The 5,529-nt window shown below is 49.5% G+C and overlaps 1 pseudogene; it reads left to right on the top strand.

Moving 5' to 3' along the window:
- Positions 1 to 424: 424 nt before the first annotated feature.
- On the top strand, positions 425 to 2,326 carry LOC123124080 (pentatricopeptide repeat-containing protein At5g15340, mitochondrial-like; annotated as a pseudogene).
- Positions 2,327 to 5,529: the final 3,203 nt, after the last annotated feature.

Below are 5,529 nucleotides of genomic sequence, written 5' to 3'. Positions count from 1 at the left end.
CAACAATAACATGCTAGAGAAAAAAAGGTTATCCCCACATGCTTCAAATAAGAGGGTGACACACAGGAGCATGGAGACTAGGCCGGCCCATTGGCGCTCAATACCGACTCGAACAACATATTGTAGGGAATGCTTTTTTTTTCATTCTACTTTCCAACTTTCTTGGCTTTTACTTAGTTTTTTTCATTATTTTTTTAGAAACACATCAAAATTTATTTTGTTTTGAAGGTAACAATTTTTTAAATCTGAATATTCCTTAGATCATTATTTGGTAACATGAACATTTTATGAAAAAAACGAGAATAGTTTTTAAAACTTGTGTGGATTTCTTTTGGCACGCGCTTGCACGTAGAACACACATGGGCCCGCCCTACATACCTGGGCCTGGGCCTCGTATTCTTTGACGCCAAAGGGCGCCCTGCCTCGTCTTCTCGTCTTTATATCAAAATCGATCTCAACGCCGGCCGGCCGCCGGAGTGTCCCTTCCGTCTCCTCCTCCCTTGCATTCTCCTCGCGCCACCCCACCCGTCCCCTCCCGGACTGTTGGGTCACTTCGGAGTCAGTGAGCGGCCACCGTGCGAGGCTACGGCCATGCGGCTGCACTGCGCCGCGCTCCTCCGTGGCGCCGCCTCGCTGCCGTCTCTCTCGCTGGTGGCCACACTCCACGCTGCCGCGCTCCGGAGAGGCGCGTTCCAGCGCGATGTCCGCGCACGGGTCGCCCGCCGGACTCCGCGCGCATGCTGTTCGACGAATTGCCCGCACCGCATCTGTCCAGCACACGGACGGTGCTCGGCCTGTTCCGCGGACGGGAGGGGGAGATGGATGACAAGGCGGTGATGGTGGTCCTCGCCGCGTGCGCGAGGGCTGGGATGGTGGGTGAGGGGAGGGAGGTGTTCAGGAGGATGATGAGGCCGGCGCTGCAGCACTATGCGTCTACCGTGGAGATGCTGGGAAGGGCAGGCGAGGTCGAGGAGGCAGAGGGGCTGATGAAGCCGATGGAGGCGCCCCCCCGGGACAGGGTGATGTGCGTGGTGCTAGCTGCTTTCCGCCCCCGGGCGCATGGCCGTGTCAATGTTGCTGAGAGAGAGTGGCCAAGTCGATGTATGGCAATGCATGCATGAATTTGGCCAACTGAAGATCAGAGCTGTCTGACACGGTTGGGTTGGTTCCTTGGTGGTAATGAGTACAACACAAGCCCCCTGGCTGATGGAGACCTGAAATTTGTACAACATGATCCTTGGTCTACCTGCATGGATCTGTCCTTCAGCAACCTGACTAATTGCCCTGTTTGTCGTCGCCCCATTACTCTGCTGGTACCTACTGAAGTTGCTTCCCTGCCACGTGCTGAACAAGAAATCGCTCCTATTGTGCACTGAATTGAGCAATACAATGGCCGTTTTGCTATAGCTCCTCACAGTATAACTCAGGTAAACCTGCCATATCTTCTGGACATAGTTTCTTGCACATGTCGAGTGCCATTGGAATTTGGACTGCATCCTTGCAAAAGCCCTAACAGCACTTGGTTTATTAGCTCTTTTGTCACTTTCAGATCGTTGGCCTAATGCCAATTTATACCTCTGACAATAGAACTGAGCATACAGAGTTGTACTATTAGATTTTTCTGGTGAACTCCTTATTAGTTGAGATCTAGATCAGGCTATATATAGTAGCAGTTGTATTATCTCCACATACCTGTACGGTACAATGTCCTAAATTTGCAAGAGTAACCCGTCGAATATGTTTAGAAATAAATCCAGTGAACGAGACTGAATTGTCCATCAGAGGGTACAATTGAACTCAGTTGATGATATACTGTAGTCACACCTAACTAGTTGGGTAGAATCTCCACGTAGTCCACCGAGTGAATAGATGTTCAAGTACATGCAATCCTCAGCTTGGCAATCGCTAGAAATAGACGGAACAAAAATGCACTAGGGAATCCATCGCTACTCTTGTCTATATTGAAACACTAGTACACAAGTGGTTGTGTGCCGTAGATGAGTGGAGGTTGTGCCCTAGATCATAGCAGGAACTCTAAAGGCTTCAACTTATGAAGTATAAGTATTGCAGTTAAGACTTAAAGAGTTAACTACAAATTGCTTCCAAGATCTTAAACTCTAATTTCACGTGGGACATTAAATTTCTTGCCAGCTGCTTACATTTTCCCTTGGTGTCTTTAAGGTTTTTTATAGAGCTGAGATGGTCAGAAGACATGCTCTTTCCCCGGGTGACTCCGACTTGCAGCAACCGCTTCAAAATTCCAGGTTTTCTTTGTCCTGCTTCTCATGTGTGCTGCGTACTTGTAATTATGAACCTATCATTATAAAACTACTTTTGTTAGTTGCAAGGATAGCGAGTCAGTAAATAAATTGAGAACAATCTTACTTCTTGTCCTGATCTGTTGAAAAAAAGCATGCCGTCTTTTCCATGGTTTACTGATGGTTGCCATGGTCTGAAATGAAAATGTAACCAAACTTGCGAGTCCCAGTTTGAGATCCCTGGGCTTTGTCAAGCTGTTCTCTGTTATACCCTGCTCCAATCATTTGCTACTACAGATTCATGCTGGATGTGAACTGCAAGCTAAACATGCTCTTTTGTCGTATAAATTTGTCTTACGGTTGTTCTGTTTCTCATCTCATGCAAAAGGCAGTGCTTTGACAAAACATGTTCATGATGTAGTTAGGCTGTATTGCAGTTTAGATGCCCCTGATGAAGCGAATTCCGAGTTAGCCAAACGGAGAAGCAAAGCACTGGCCGTGCACTTGTATACGTACAGAAGTTCCATCTGGAACTCCTCTTTTGTGGTTTCTCTTCATAAACCTAGCACCAACGGTTCGCATGGATGTTTTCGTAGTGAAGTGAAGCATCCCGAGAAGAGATTCAGTCAAAATCACGGTCAGCCTCTGACACCCGCATCACTCCCAGGGTGACTCGGGTGGCGAAACCATAGCAGCCACCCAAGACCCCTCCTCCCCGTCGCTCCCTCGCCGCCGCCGAAGGATATGCAAGGCGGGCCAAGCCCCTCCCAGTGGACGGCGGCGGCGGGGCTCTCCCTTCCAGTGCTTGCGTCAGGGCGTGGAAGATGTCGGGGCGGCTGCGTGCCCCAGCGCGTGCCCGGCGGCAGATCTGGCGAAGGCAGGCGCGGCCGGAGTCAGTGTTGTTCCCCTGCGGTGGAGGGCGCGAGGTGGTGGAGAGAGCGGGCGCCGGCAGTACATCGTCTCGAGGTCCGAGCGGGCTGGATCTTGGCCCGGCGGGCCGGTGGTGGCGGCGGGGATGTTCTGTTCACGTCCGGCTCTGGTGGTGGAGGACTGGAGGTAAGCGGCGGTGGGTGGTGCTCTTCCCCTTCAGCAAGCTCTACGAGTTGCATGCGTTCCCTTGCAGCGTGTGTGCCATGGTTTGCTGCTGTCCGCCTTGGTGCGGATGCATAAATATGACTGCTCCGGCTTTCTCTTGGTGGCGCCGGCTACTTTGGGAGCTGATTGGGTGGGCTGCACAGATCCGGGTGAAACTCTTGCAAAGACCTTGTCGATGCCGGCGGCAATGGCGTCTACGGATGTCGCTTCCCTCCTTGGGGGTGCCGTCGAGGAGCTTGTTGCAACCCCACAGCTTATGTCTTGAGACTCCGGGTGAAAACCTTAGATCGGGCATTGCCGGATCGGATGACGGTGTTGGCTTCCATCACTCTTTTCTTGGAGACGTCATTTGAGGAGTTCTTGTGGACGGCTGTCGCGACGCAGCTGGCAGAATGGGGAGGTTGGGTTCGTGGTTGGCCGGCGGGGGGCATGTGTTCTGTAGGTGGTGGTGGTGGAAGTGCTTTGCTGATTCAGAACAGGCTAAGGTTTGTCTCCAGCTCTGGTTGGCCTCCTCTCAGGGATGTTCGTGGCGACGGTGAGATCTCGGTGTTCGACGTCCTTCGAAGATGTTACATGTTCTCGTTGCTTTGCTTGGTGCCCAGGTTTGCTGATTTTGTGAAGGTGCTCGATGTAACACCAAGAGGAGGTGCAGTGCTCGTCTCGGTGGAACATTGCCCTTCGGTGGCGTCTACGGTTTTCGTTGTCGCGATGTCGCCTTGGTGATGGGATGCCCTTCGATGGTGTTGCGACTCTCCTAGGTCTCGAAGGTGAAGAGTGATCGCTGGGCAGGCTGGGGACTTTGTCCTCTCCATCGTCTCGACGTCGGGTATCCGTTCGATTGATCCAAGAAGACTCCTCCCTTCTCTTCTCGGTCTGTTCCAGCGTCAGGTGCCAGGTTCAAGGCTTGTACTACTAGGCATAGCTCGTTTCGGTTCTCTCTCTGTTTCCTTGTTCCTTCTTGTGGGTGTCGTGTGCTACATCTTGTAGCCGTTGTGTTGTATCTTGCTCTGGTTTATGAAAATAAAAATGGTTCAGGCCGACTTTTGCCCGCCGTAGCAGCTTCAAAAAAAGTGAAGCATCCCGTATTATATTCGACAAGGGTTGCAGCTGTAGGTAGGTACCTTGGATTTGGTCCCTGCTGCACCATTTTATCAGTTGTTCGCAGTCTCTAACGGCAAGTCGCGTCGTGCCTTCCTGTTTGGATGTGACGACCTCTTTCTGATAATTTTGGTAATGTGATCATGCTTTAATTTTCTGCTCGAAAGATGTTGGAACTCCACTACGCAGTGTTGAATTATTTCTTTAGTCGGAATGCGTAGTGTTGATTTGGCTCGCAAGTTTTCAAAATTCAAGGATTGAGAGTTGCCATCAAAACAAAACCAAGCCTGCCGCACACTTCTTGATGCTCAACTTTACCTGATTTTTTTGTTGTTGCGAGGTAGCTTTACCTGAATTGAGATTTATATGAATCATTATTGGCAGGTTAAATAGCAGTAGTTTAACACATATTATGCAAGAGTTTCATTACACAAGATTGAAACTTACATCCGCGTTAGCTCGTGATCAATGAAATGCCTATGTACAACACTGAAGTGTGGTGAACTGGCTGCTACTAATATTTAAGATAGATGCAGCTCGCTGCTACTAATATTTAAGATAGATGCAGCTCGCGTTAGTTGGTGCATGGCGTGAACTTAACAGGAGAAGAAATGGTGATGATCGTATCAAGTAATAAGTGAAGAAGGAATCCATACGCCTACTTTGTGAAATTATAGATGGCCATTGATGCGGCTGTGCTCTTTTTTGCGGCTTTCTGAGATGGATCCCAAGCTACTTGTCTCTCTGAAAGCTTACATGATTGACCGCAATACATGCAAAACAAGTTCGCAATATCGGAACCGTTGTTTGCAGCAATATTCGTCCAGAATCATCGCAGCGTGTCATGCAACAAACAACAGATAGGGTTTAGTTTGTGCTCTTTTGCTAACCAAAAATATATACATGCATGGTAAAGTAGGAGTATGTGCAAAATAGACACCGGCCGATGCATGAATGTGCATGCATGTTGATCTCGTGCATTTAATACTATATACATTCTGTAATCGTCCCTACAAAAATGACGATCGATGTATCTAGCTAGCTAGTATGTACAGCCCTAGCCGCCCCTCCTCCCCCC

Source organism: Triticum aestivum, chromosome 5D (genome assembly GCF_018294505.1).
Source record: "Triticum aestivum cultivar Chinese Spring chromosome 5D, IWGSC CS RefSeq v2.1, whole genome shotgun sequence".
NCBI lineage: Eukaryota > Viridiplantae > Streptophyta > Magnoliopsida > Poales > Poaceae > Triticum > Triticum aestivum.
The sequence above is the reverse complement of the archived record's forward strand: the minus strand, read 5'-3'. Positions and strand labels throughout refer to the sequence as shown.